Here is a 14,727-nt window from a genome sequence, read left to right as displayed (position 1 = left end):
AGAAGATGGCATCTTTTTAACATGAATATTCCAGCCAATCTCTGTTTTGAAACCATGAGCTGCAAAATGAGCGCCTTACCCCACTGTACAGGCGAGTTGGGTACTTTTTTAAATATACCTGGGCAGGCTCTGTTGTGTTAAACACGGTATAAACTGAGGAGTGACTCGTGAGTTTCATTTATTTTCTTCATTCCGCTGGGAAACGGCTCTCATGTCAAGAAGCATCAGATCAGTGCATGCGCTGCATCATCCAATCAGTGAGCGATACACAGCAAGGGGGCGAGGTGAGTATCTGAGGATTTCATCGGAGGATGGTCTGGTGGTTCCTCGGTTATCGCTCCTCCATTATCGCTCCTCGCTCCTCGATCCTCGGTCCTCCGGCAGAAATAAGAGCCATGGGACGGTACTCAAGATGGCGCAGGCAAATCAACTTCCGGTGAGACAGAGGACCGAGGAACGAGGAAATGAAAATAGTCGACCTGAGACGGGGCCTGCGCGGTGCAGTGACGCGTCCTAAAACCCGGAAGTAAGCTGCGCTCGGGTTCCCTCGACAAAAAAACTGGGATTTCTCCATAGGATTTTGGAAAATAGCTCGAAATAAGGTCTGTGGAACGAAGCTGTTAGATAAATGCACATTTTGTTCAGCCGGATAATATCCACATGTCTACCCTACTTTTATTATTTTCGAATCATAAATCTAATCGATAGATTTATGATCGATAGATTTATGATTAGCATAAGTTTGTTCATGATGGCTCACTTCAGTGATAGTGATGACATCGTTGCGAAATTATTAACCGAGTCATTTTCAAGATTGAGTTACAATGATAAATTGGAGTGGCAAAGGATCAGCTGCATGATGTTAAGGCCTAGAGAATATTGGACCCCAAAGCAAAAGACTAGAGAGAGATGGTCAAAAACGAAAAGCTTTATTAAAGCAGAGGAACAGAAAAACGGTAGTGGAGGCAGGAAGCTGGCTGGCACGGAGACGTCAGGGACAGGTGGCAAAAAATCCAAGCAACAGATCATAGGGACGAGGAGAGCAGCGAGACACACCGGAGGGTCAAAAAACAAAGGAATTATCTGGCAGGGAAGTGGCATGAGGACCGGGCTTTTATATCCACGAGGGCCTAGGTATAAAAGTCACGGCTCGCCACTGCAACAGACAGAGGCAATGCACTTGCATTTGAATCTGCCAATCAGATCAATCTATTGCTGGAGAGGGGGGACCTCCCCGAAATCTGTGAGATTGATTTGTTTTATGATCACTGGCACGTAATGTGTCCAATGAGAACGTTAACACGTTTAAAATTTAGAGAGTTATAACCATGGATGTATAAGAAGAAGGTTATAACAAATATTTCTTTAGCGAAGACGGAGGTCAGTTTTGGATAGCGGAAAGCTACATGATCCAAGCCACTGTCAGCCGGAAGTGGCGCGTTCAATTACTGTTTTGGGCTGTCTGCCGTGGATGGGCTGCATTACACTCCAAAGCCGGTCGGCCGTAACCAGAATCCAAACGCCAGCGGTTTTATGGATTCTCATTAAATTTCCAAGAATATCTCAGTACTGGGTTATTTCCAATTTCAAAATAAACATATATATTAAACAAATATAAATAAGAAGTAAGTATATTATAGTATATTCAAGAATGAAAAAAGATGTGCATTGCATTGGACATATATGCATATATATGTGTGCATATATGCATGTGCGTATCTGTATATATTTATAAACTATATTATTTTCCATCATTCAATGGACAATGGAGTATTTGTACTTTTTAAATATATACCATCAAACATATGTTCATATATAAAGTGGGTAACTACAAAATGAAGTGAGATAACTGTTTATGAATATCTGTTCAACTTTATGTAAACTTGTGTAACTCATGAAAGATAAATGAGTGTTTCAATAAAACTATTACATATAAAAATGTATAGTGCAGTTTTTGTTTTCGTTGCAATATTTTTTTTTTATATGTATCAATATTTAGCCATACACGTTCCATGCATATATTGCAATATATTTAAAGATATAAGGACGACTTTCCCATATATGGAAATGTATGATCCAGTATATTGTATTATATTTTCCAATATATTACAATATATTTTTGTTTCATAAGGTATTGCTTGAAAGTGTATAGTATAACATTTACTGCACATTGGACTTGTGAAATATCTTTTCTCCTATACACCGAGAGCATTTAATAAACTCAGAAGTCAAGCCTCCACAGTGGGCTATACAGAAGAGAACCCAACAGACACATAGAAGTGAGCTATAGCCTCCACATCAAGCATGAGACGAGAAATGGGCTGGTGATAAGATTGAGGCAGGGTGGTACAGGAGTAATAAATGACACAATCAGTAACAGAGTGTGGCGAGTGAAGCAACAAGCTGCTGGAATATAATGACAAAGCAAGGAAGTGTTTCATCTTGATTTAATGTGATTGGGAAGTGTTTAAATGTGATTGGTAATCATGGAGTCAGCTGATACTGAAGTGCACTTCAGGCGCTTATCTGAATCTTCATTCATCATTTGTCATTTTAATCAGTGATAATTAATAGTGTCTCTTTCAAGCCCTGTGAGATCAACAGTTTTTGGGAGACAAAATTATCCTGTCATTTTTGTCATAGGTCATAACACTTGCATAGATCTTTTGCAGTTGCTTTAGAGTTTGCTTTTCCTGGCACATTTGTTTCCCATCCATTAGTGTTGTAAATTGTAGAAAACATCCCATAACACAGAAATGCAGGATTAGCCAAGTGCATCAGATGTTTGAGTCCAATCAAAATTAAATGTCCTCAGGAAATGCATCTTTTAAAGAGTTTCAACTCAAATCACTGCAGTGGATTTGAGCCAAGGAGTGCTTTTTTGCTGAGTTGAGCATTCAGGGATTTACAATGGTTGCAAATGAGTTTCCAGATTATTTTGGTGAAATGCTGTTTCGCAGTAAAACATTTGAAACCGGAGCAAATGCATATCGATCATTGGAAAACAATGTCCATTTTCTTATACCAATGGGTTAATGCCATGTTTACATCTATACATTTGGCTACATCAGAAGACTTGCTTTCAGAGAAATCCTGCTGGCTCTTCATTACATCTGTCTTGTGGTAATTCTTACTCTATCTTTGAACCAATAAATAGTCCAGCTACTGTTTTTGATCTTGCAACCTCATAAACTCTTGTTTTTCAACCTTGTTTTCATTCTCTCACTCAGTTGAGATTTCATGTATGTGTTTTTTACCTAAAAGGCAACAATGCTCGAACTTGGAGTTAGTCAACTAAATGTGGAATTAAAAATGAAGACAGAACAGCCACTCGATCCAGTGTAGAGCAGCTGAGGCAAATGGCACGCACAACTAACTGCTTAGGCTTCAGGCAATGCCTTTTCCCCCACAGCTGAGCATCATTATTCATCAGCAAACCTGTGGAGACAACAGTAAGGGGGAGAAGAAAGGAGAAAAAGTGCAATACAAAAAAATATGAGACCCACAGGCATCATAACATGGATTTCTGAATCACATACCTTGGAGGTTTGATGGCCTCCACAATAGAGGTGTTTGGTTGGTCTTGTTTGTTTCTGAATGGTGAAACATGGGCCAATAAAGATTACATTTCACTTCGGAGAGGATCCTAATCAAGAGGATGACACCGTTTTTAAAGTTGTTTTTACTAAAATTGCAAGACCTTGTTAACATAGTGAGATAGGGCATGGCTTTTGCAGTGGTATACACTCTATACTGTGCCTTTTAGTTGTTCTTTGTTTAACCTTAGATATCAGTAACTAGTAGAAATACTGTGAAGACTTATTTGATGTTCATTGTTTTAAAAAAAAAAAAAGATTTAAAAGCACTCTACCTTTGCAGTGTGGAGCTAGACTGGCAAGCTGCTTGTAACATTCCCATCTTAAAAAAGGAGAGTGATGCATTTTGTGAAATTCTGAACATGATGCAATGTGGGTAATGTCATGCATTAACCATTTGATGGTGGCCTGAGTGCACAAGCGTAATGCAAACCCTGCTATGGAGGTGGATATTGAGCTGCAGCAGCAGTCAGGAAAATACTCCCTGTACCAAAATCCCAAGCCATAAGGAGGCTTTTCACCATACTGCTGCTCCGAGGGCTCTGGTCACGCTAGCTCTCAGCTTCTAGGGCAGAGACCTTTTGAAGATAAGTAGAGCTATAGTAAAGGTCTCGATTCATCTTTACTTAGTGAAAACTGAGTGACATATTTTCAGATGTGATCCGTTTTAGGGTTAGCATAATGTGACAAAAGGGGGAAAAAAAAAACCTGACATGTGACTCATCTCCACGAGAACAAAAAGAATGTGATTTTCGTTATTCATGGTGACTCATTCACATTTTCTGCCTCTCCTTCTTCGTTCTGTCACTTTCACTCTCTATCTCACTCCCTCTCTCCATATCTCTGTCCACATTCCTTGGAAAGCATGTTCATGCCTGGGCAAAGCGCATCTGCTTATCTTCATCCATACCCCATTGCCCTCCATATGGCCTGAGGTCCACAAGCTTTGAATTTCTCCGGCGACAGGCACACTAAGGCTTACCTCAGTTCACGAGGACGTACCTGGGGACCCATGTGTGGGCAGTTAGACACTAAAAGTAGCCACAGTAAAGTTTGGTGCAGAAATTAATCCAACCTGAAGCCCTGATGTGCCAAAATGCAGCATATAGGCTACAGTTAAAACTGTACATGTACACCTCTATCAAATCCTCAGGCAGATGACCGACAGATATTCACACTCAACCACATAAAACACAGCCCAGACTTCTCTCCCACTCTTGTCTGTACATATGCTGTCTGGCTCCTGACATTTTCCGTCCAGTAGTGGTGAAGCAAAGCTGTCAGAGCACATCTCATCTACTTCTTGTCGCACTCACACAGCATCACACACAGAAAATGCCTGTGGAGGAAGGACAAGAAAAGTAATTATTTAAAGGCCTTGACAATGATACAAAATTCAGAGCAGAACAGTTTGAAAGTCAATCAATGTAACCTACAGTTTAATCTATTAAAATAAGTACATTGAAGCATCCCTACCTATATAACCATACCATCAATTCCTTGTTTCAAATAACTACTGGTGATCTATTATTAATGGAAACCCAAACATTTCAAAAAATATCCTGTAATGCCATGCCACACTCTGATGCTTCAAGCTAAATGCTAACTCTAGCATACTTACTTAGCTCACATCAGCTAGATTTCCATCCAAATTTAGCCCACATTTGTACTGAATGTCTCGAAGATAAATACAAAAATAAAAATGGAAATGGATGTAGGTTTCAGTCCAATACCATTAGGCAAATATTATAAAATGGTTCCTTGAGATAAACAAGCTAATTCGTCAAGTCATTTCCAGTCGGTTACCATTAAACCATTACAGAAGAAGAGGGCACAACCATGTGACCTGATTAAAAGATCATCAGTCAAGTAGAAAATATGAAATATGGCATTTATGCTTCATTCATCTCATCTCTTTTTTTGACTCACTTCATTTCACAAACACAGGTGGAGGGAAACGTGCTTGATGACAATGATAGCATGCCGATGTTTACCATGTATCATTTTCACCATTTACATTGCTTAGTTTGATTGTATGCTAACATTTGCGTTTAAATGTGTGATTTTCTGTATAGACAGAACCCATATTTTCGAGTCCAAAAGTATAAAAGTGTCATTTTGTCCTGTTGTGATACCTTTGGTATATGCCCCTGTGTTAACAAAGATCTGTTCAGAAAGCATGGTTTGAAAGTTCAACCCAGTGTCCCTGCAATCCATTACTGTACACCGGTGTCCACCTTTAGGAATGTCTGCAGGGATCGCTTTCCTGCCACCTCTAGCACACAGACATGAAAGCCCATGATGTTCTTTTATTTTCTTCTATGAAAATAAAAAATATAAAAGAATGATTCATTATTTCCAGATGGAAACATCTACAGCTGCCTGAAGCTGCCTTTAGGTTTCAGACAACAGCAGAAGAGAGTGGGTGCAGTAGCAGAGCGGTCTTTTGTGTGACTTTAATATTGTGGCATTAGTTCTGTGGTCAGAAGCATGTGTGTGGAGTCAAACTAAAGGCAGCGTGGAGGCTTTTGATGTTAGGTTCTTTTGTGTGCAAGCCTCATGGCTTTTAATGAGGCAACCTGCCTCATTATCAGAGCTCTCCGAGGCCCTGACACAGCCACATGGTGGGACCACCTTTACTCACTGTTCTGAAGCCACATATTACAGCAGCTTAGCCCCTCACTGGGAATAGAGGCCAGCCTAGTCGCCCATAATGGCACCTGAGGGACACAGAGTTGCACATACACATGTTTGGCCAAAACCAGCTTCATTGGGAATTCATTTGTCAGTCCCATTAGAGTTTACAGTTTCAGATCTGAGGCTTAAATATGTGATGTCGTCTCTCTCAATTGAGTGGAAATAATCATTAACACCAAACGCAGCAGTCTCTCTTTTCTGCACTGCCTCTGTTGTGACTGTTTTTTCATTTTGTTCGTCAGTAATATGCTGGCACAGTAGCTGAAAACCAAGTTTCCCGAGTCATGCCAAGACTGTGGCAGAACTTTTATTTATGGCATGTCCCAGCTGGGATGGAGATATTTAAGAATAATATTCCTCACATTCTGTTTGATTGAGACTAACTTTAATGCATTACCTGTTCTGCAGTTTTCATCCCTTGTTTCAATTGCCCTTTTTAAATGCAGATGCAGTTTAATGTTAATAATATTATTGTTCTTTACACCAGACTTTCTCCCTAATTAACCTGAACCTGAATAAACCTTTCCATCATTTTGATTACCAAGAATACATTCATTTCAATAACTTAAAATAAAAAACAATCAAAATCCATTGTTTTCTTTTTAAATTGTCTCTTACTGTATCTAAACTCAGACTTTTATTTTGTAATAATGTGGGAAAGGTTAACTTCATGAAGGACACATTGATGACATTGTTTGTTTGGGGTTGTCAAGTCAGGAAAAAGGTAGTGGATATTTTCTGACGATAAAAACAGTGCTGCCGTGTTTTATATTAGAGGATTAAAGACGAGACAACAGACACCTTTTCCTACTTTTTGCAGCCCTCATCACAGTACAAACATCTGAAGAACCTTAATGTGATCTGACCATTAAAACACACATTAGCATCCAATAACCTTGGATTCAGTCCCTTGGGCTATACCACTCGTGTTGCATGTTTTATTCGTTTACTGACAATTTGTATACTGTGTATATATTGAGATCCATAAATTACATTACATTGCATTTAGCTGACGCTTTTATCCAAAGCGACTTACAATAACTGCATTCGACCAGGAAGATACAACCTTGAAGAAAACAGAATCATATAAGTACATCAGGTTTCATAGAGCCAAACATTTCAACTGCTACTCAACTGGCTTTAGATAAGCCAGCCCTTTATTAGTATATAAGTGCTTTGTTAGTAATTCTATTGCTCGAAGTGGAGTCGAAAGAGATGAGTTTTCAGTCTGCGCCGGAAGATGTGTAAGCTTTCTGCTGTCCTGATTTCAATGGGGAGCTCATTCCACCATTTTGGAGCCAGGATAGCAAAGCCACGAGTTTTTGCTGATGGGAACTTGGGTCCCCCTCGCAGTGCGGGTGCAGCGAGCTGTTTGGCCGATGCAGAGCGGAGTGCACGTGCTGGGGTGTACGGTTTAACCATGTCCTGGATGTAGGAAGGGCCAGATCCATTCACAGCATGGTATGCAAGTACCAGTGTCTTGAAGCCAGTGAAGGGAGCGGGGGAACGGCGTGGTGTGGGAGAATTTAGGAAGGTTGAAGACCAGACGAGCCGATGCATTCTGGATGAGCTGCAGAGGTCGGATGGCACATGCAGGTAGAATAGCCAGGAGGGAGTTGCAGTAGTCTAGGCGTGAGATGACGAGAGCCTGGACCAGAACCTGCGCTGATTTCTGGGTCAGCTGGGGACGTATCCTCCTGATGTTGTAAAGCGTGTATCTGCAGCAGCGGGTTGTAGCAGCGATGTTTGCAGTGAAGGACAGTTTGTTATCTAGGGTCACACCCAGATTCCTTGCAGTCTGATTCGGGGAAACAACAGAGGTGCCGATGTTGATTGTAAGGTCAAGAGTGGGACAATCTTTTCCCGGAGGAAAAGCAGTTCAGTCTTGTCAAGGTTGAGCTTGAGGTAATGAGCAGACATCCACTGAGAGATGTGTGCTAGGCAAGCAGAGATGCGTGCGACGACCTGGGTCTCTGGCTTTATTTTCATCAATGTTCTGTTACTTGGTGCCCTAATGGACACTATCATTATTACGAAACACCACTTGAGAGTCAACAGCAGAACAGCATACATTTTATTAAAAACAAACTAATAATTATTTTCAAAACCCCAGTTAATCCTTTTCACTGGGGAGAGTGGTGATGTTGAACCCAGTAAAGTTGAAGTTGGCCTGGAGTCAAAACAAAGCTGAAAGGCACTCTAAATGCTCCCTAGAACTGAGGAGAACTGCTGAGTCAGATGTTCATTCTCATAGGAGAAACCTTACACACTACACATAAGGACAAGTAATGCATAAACACACTGAAACACAAGAGTTTGAGGAAGAATTTTCAGAACAGTACCTCCTGACAACTGCATTATCATGCTATGATAGTTTGTCCAAACATTAAAGTCCACTGTTTAACCAGCATCTTTCAAGTTGATTCCGCAATAATTAACACCAATGGCGGCCAGGAAGGTTAATCTATCCAACAACACATGACACTTTGGAAGACAACAGGCAGTAACAGTCAAAAAGTGTAGACAACATGCCAAAACAGCAGTTGCCATAATCATCCTCAGCATGCCCAGAAAAAACAAAAATAGAAAGGCTAAATCAACCTATGACGTTTACTGTCTAAATCTATTTGAAACGTTGTACCTAACTTTGTGTGTGACATTAAATATAGTTAACAGACAAACAGGTTCTTGTTTTCATTTGTGACAAATCATTTGATCCACTGTTGTCTAGTCATCCTGCTACTTTTGTGATTTCACTTACAAACTCAAGCTGTGTTCATATATTCCTGTGTATGATTAGACACAGGTGGATCAAATCAGGACGTGCACAACAATGAAAAAAGGCGGGAAAAGACAGACATGAGAGAGAGCTTTCATACAAAATAAAACAGGAAATGGAAAAAACAAAGCCAAGGTCATTACACTTTCATGCAGTCCTAAATAGGACTTTTGAAACTTCTGAGTGTGCGTGTGTGTGGAGTGTGTATATGATGGCATGCCCGGACTTCAGCACACAGTCACCTTGCATGTTGTTGATGAAAATTGCGCTACATTAAAATAATGTTTGTTGCCCGAAGCCGTAGGCAAGGTGCTGAATGCTAATTGGGTGAGATGTCTGTCAAGAGTCCTCAGCAGGCTGATGCCTGCAAGACATTTACCCAGCATCACCCCATCTCTCCAGTAAGGTGTTTATTTTGGGCGTAAAGCCAGTGCTCATCATGTGGTCCCTCATCCCACGCAGACAATTTAGCATCCCACCATACACCAGCAAATGACTTGCTCTCACATACACACCCTCTTCAAATCACAAAAAACCTGCTGAATTCATCGGAGTGAACCATGCTATGTTTTGCCTGAAGCCAGTCTTTCCATAAAGTTTCAGCCTTACTAGTTTGTGTCATAAGAATATGATGTTTAAGTCGGAGGCCCTGTTGCAAATAAAAATCAGTAAGTGCATGAGGCTTGTTCATCCGAGAGATCAACCCATTTCAATATCCTTAAATAATTCATTGATACATATAACGTGAAGTGTATCCTTGATGAAGAGAGAGATGAGAGAGGGGAGATGAGAGAGACACTCTTAATGGAAAATAAACACAGATGGCCTCCCCCTCTCCCAAAAGCGTGGCCTCATACGGCCGGGCCAATTGAGTAAATATTAAAAGTGACATCTCTTCAAAAGTTTGGGGATGAACCAAGGCTAATTCATAAAGTGCTCTTTGATGGGTTTAAGTGCCATGCTTGTCTTTTTAGGAGTCTCACTCAAGCATGAATCTTTAATTTCTATCCTAAATAATGTGCCGTGGTTTATTGATGAGATTCACTTTCCTGTGGTGCTGTGTGCTAATTGGTCGAATATATGCTAAGCTCTGAGGTTGAGTGGATAAAACCAAGGTAGCAACTTTGGATCTGTCAGACTTCTTCACTTAAACATTGTGCGATCAGTATCAGTAGGTTGTCCAGACCAGCTTACATAATAAAATTGTTTCTAAATGATTATGTTTCATGTTATTTACATTATAAATGTTGAAGCTCTTATTTGGAAGTTGTATTGTTGCTAAGACATTCAAATTAAAAGGGTGTCATCACTGTACAAGTGTCATATTTTGTGAACCTGGCTGATATGGGCACAATGTTTATCAGTATTTTCGTTTCAATTTCTAACCCTTATAACCCTACTCCTCCCTCAAGTCTATAACACTAGTCCTGTCCTAGATAATATTGCTTCAATTCTGCTGTGGTAATTCTGTACTAAGTGCATTGTATTTGTATTCTAAAAAACAGGTATTTCATATTTGTAAAAAGGGTATTTTTTGGATGAAATTCTCAAAACAGTGATAATTTGTCTTGTAACAAGATTTGGTTGAAGCCTCTTCCATAAAATACTAATGTGTTTTTTATCATTAAAGAATAATTTATTTAATTATAAATCATTATTAAATTAAAGTCATCAAACTACATTTTGAAATAGCCATCAAAGAGTGGGACTATTTGTAACATACCATCACTGAACTCATCGGATGAAAGTTATATTTCATGTGTGAGACATGTAGCAGCTGAGGCTGGGCATGTGAGCAAATTGGGTACATGAGCAATGGAGGTCTGAAATGGCCTGCTGTTTGTGGGTGAAAGGACACTCATGGCAACCCTTGTCTCTCTGTTTGCACTGGTCAGGGAGAGGGGAGGCCAAAATCAAAGCAGCAGGGGCATACCCAGAATAGCTAGTTATAACAAGCTAACCACCGCTGGTCATTTGTCAACTGCAGAGATGTTGTGGCGTGCAATATTGCGATTCTCATTTCTAACAATGATTGCAGCTTAATGCGTATTCTTGTATTACAATCCCAATGTTTCATCTGCAGCCAACAGTATTAAACGATACACAGGGTGGATAATGCAGCTGCGATTTTATCTTTGATCAATTACTTATTGTTCCATTTATCTCAGCGTAAGATAACTGTGGCAACATGAAACCCATTTCAGATAACGACACACTTTAATACTTGCTTTGGACTTTGTGACAACTGCCTGCCTCGTTTTTATGTGCACAATAACCTAAAGCTGTCTAAACTAACAGCCAAGTCCTGGGGCACAAAATGTAATAAAGCGTTGTGAAAAACAACAGTAAATTGGCTCTATAAGCTTGTGTCATGTGGAAATTACCTGTGGAACGCACTCGAGGCTTCCAAACAGGACCCGATGACATTATTGTATCTGTTTTCCTTGTTCAGTGCTGCCTAGAGCAACATTATAAAATGTATTAACATCAGGGCAGCCAAGAGATATAGAGTATACTTTTGCTGCAGCTCCATGTTCAGGTTCTCACCGCTCCTCCTTCAGGAGATAAAGCAACTAAGTCTACTTAAAAGTCCTTTAAAATCTGCAAAAGAATTGTAAAAAAAAAAAAGTTCAACATCCATATTCTGTATTTTGAAAATCCACAACCCAGCTCACCTCCGATACAAGCCTGTGCATCAATGTTTGCTTCTATTCACTATCCACCCAATATTATCTCGTCACACAGGTTGTATCTTAAAAAAAACATAAACGGTGGGCTGATTGATAGCTAATTTTTCTAAAAAGAATCATATATTAGCCGTTTATCATTCCTTTCCAGAAAAGACAGTCTCTGTGCTTGCCCTGGCCATGCCAAAAGACAAGTCCAATAAAAGTATGAATGCAGCAGAAAAGTGTTAGCATGTTAGCAAGAGTGGTGGCTGCCTTTCCTCTGGTTGCCATGAAATACCTGAAGACAAATGACTTTCTCATCATCCTTGTGTTCTTTGTGCTTCCACTCGATAGGCAAATGTTAGCGTGCTAACACTGAACTAAGATGCTGAACATGGTAAACATCAGCATGTTCACATTGACATTGATGTTAGGACATTTGGCAGGCTGTGTGGTTGTCTATGACAATGTTTTGTTTGTGAAGGCACTCACATGAGGTCAAAATCCAGAACTTAAAAAAACAACTCAGTCACCATATATTTCACTTTGATGTAGTAGATTATCGCGTTGCTGGTAATGCACAATAAATGAATCCAATTTGAGACACATAGGCCTATGAAGATATTCAATTAGAATTGCCTTTCAAATAAACCCTAAATGTGGTTTGGATTTGATTTGCAAAAATCTTTGGTGAGTCTACAACTACCAAACTTTCTCTGCACTCCGCATGAACCTAAATGAACTGTGAGAAGTAACTAAAGGGCAGATAATTTTATCCGCTGCTCTGAACAGGCCTACAGTCAATAAAGAAGGCCTACTGGGACTCCCAAACGAGAAAAGCTGATTCTCGCTCAAAGTAAAAGAAGAGTAAATGGACCATGAAGTGGAAGTCCAAAACTGCGCTGAAGAATGGAGGGATATCTTGAAAAGGTTTTGATAGAGTTGCATCTGTATCCTTCCCTGACTAGCTTTAGTCAGCACCAGTGTCAACCCCATTTATACTCTGCGTTGATAATGCCATGTATTATTCACGGGAGGAGCAAGACAAGATTAAATTATACAATCACTGTCTTCATCTTTATCATGAATCATCTGTTTCTGCTTATGCTAAGCGCTATTGAAAACTTTCTTTCCCATTTATTAATTGGTAATCACTAATTAAGAATAACACGGTTGGATCGAACTGTAATTATCTTCCTCTTTGTTGTGAGGTTGCATCCTGCTTTGAAAAACTATATCCAGGAAGCTTTTGCAGTTTGAATGACAACTTGTGGTTGAAAACAAAAGGATAATTGCTGTACACGTTTATACTAATTAAGGCACAATTACCTTGATTAGAGCCATACATTCTTTCTTTGCAGGGCGTGTTTCTTTTGGCTTGTTGTTGTTGTTGGAACAAACACTTTGCATTGTTCCCTTTATAGTTGAAACAGCTGTGTTTTGAGGTAAGATTAAAGGTATGATGGTGAAATCCTTGAAAAGATCCATCTCTTTCCCTGGTTTACCTTGTTGTATCTTTCTCATGTTCTGTCTGATCTCTGTCTGATACTCTCATCTTTGTCTCTGTGCTTCAATTGTCAGCAGGCTTACGCCCACCTATCTTTGAATAATATCTGAGGGTTTGTCGCCTCCAGAAAAGTTGAGAATGATCAGGGATCTGGAGTGTCAAAGGAATTTGTTTGACATTCAGGGAAATATGCTTTTTAGAGTTTTTGCCAAGACTTGGATTGCTAGATTAATTTCACACTCGTCTGGTAGATAAGAAGCTGTGACCATAACATAGCACCAAAACACAAAACCGAGGGAAACTATTAGCCTAGCACAAAACGAGGGGTTACGTATGGTAACCCTTGTTGTATAAGCACAGGCGGAGCCCTCTACTGGACCCCTTGATCATATCATGCAAGCATTCATCCACTGAGACTTCTATAGACTTATCCGGCCCCGGGGCGGGACTAACTGAATGCGCGCGCATCCCACCGTATAAAAGGAGGCCTCGCCTCCTGACTGTCATCCTACACTTCTCTTCAGCAAGCAGCATAGGACAGACAGGGTCCCGAGTAGAGGGCTCCGCCTGTGCTTATATAACAAGGGTTACCATACGTAACCCCTCGTTATATCTCTCACAGCCCCGATGTATACACGCGCTGTCGTCCAACAACATCGTTCCACTCCACTGCCCCTGACCGGCTTTCAGGTTAGCAGCATCCTCCTCTACCTCGGTTGTGACTGTGGAGAAGACTGGGCCGCGGCTGACAGAGCATACTCTGACACGCTTACCTCGCAAAAAGTGTGTTCGGAAAACAGTGCTGAGGGCTCCCCCCCTCCACCCATAGGCGGACGGAGAGAGTCCTCAGCCCCGTGTGGGCTCACTGTGCACCACCTCTCCCGAGTCCCTAAGGAGCACAGGGAGAACGCAAGTGCCCCATGTCCCCCACACTCAGACACGCTCAACCCGTGAAGAGTGTGTATGGACTATAATGTGGAGGGCTCTCCCCTCCTGCCCTAAAGCAGGGGGAAAGAGTCCTCCAGCCCCGTATGGGCCCAGTGCGCGCCACGTCCCCCGGGACCGGGACCGGGACCCGGGAAAAACGTAAGCGCATTAAGTCCGGGAAGGGGGTCAGACGCCTACTGACCCACAGCCCCCCCTCCCTCACCAGTCCTGTGTTGCCCCAGCAAGCACAGACGATGAAAAGGAGCCAGACATGTCCAAGAGATAAAACTTTATGAAGGGGCCTGGCGTTGACCAAGACGCCGCAATGCATTATGTCCTCCACACTCACACCGTTAAATAAGGCTGTTGACACAACCACAGCCCGTGTAGAGTGTGCACGGACCCCCGTGGGGAAGGCTCTCCCCGCCTGTCCGTATAGGCATGTGAGATGCACTCGCAGAGCCATCCTGCCAGGCACTTCTTGGGCAGAGCTTTACCAGCCACGCCGCCCCCAAAGCACACAAACAGCTGTTCAGTGCGTCTAAGGGCAGC

Source organism: Notothenia rossii, assembly GCF_949606895.1.
Source record: "Notothenia rossii genome assembly, chromosome: 7".
NCBI lineage: Eukaryota > Metazoa > Chordata > Actinopteri > Perciformes > Nototheniidae > Notothenia > Notothenia rossii.
This window is presented reverse-complemented; position numbering follows the sequence as displayed.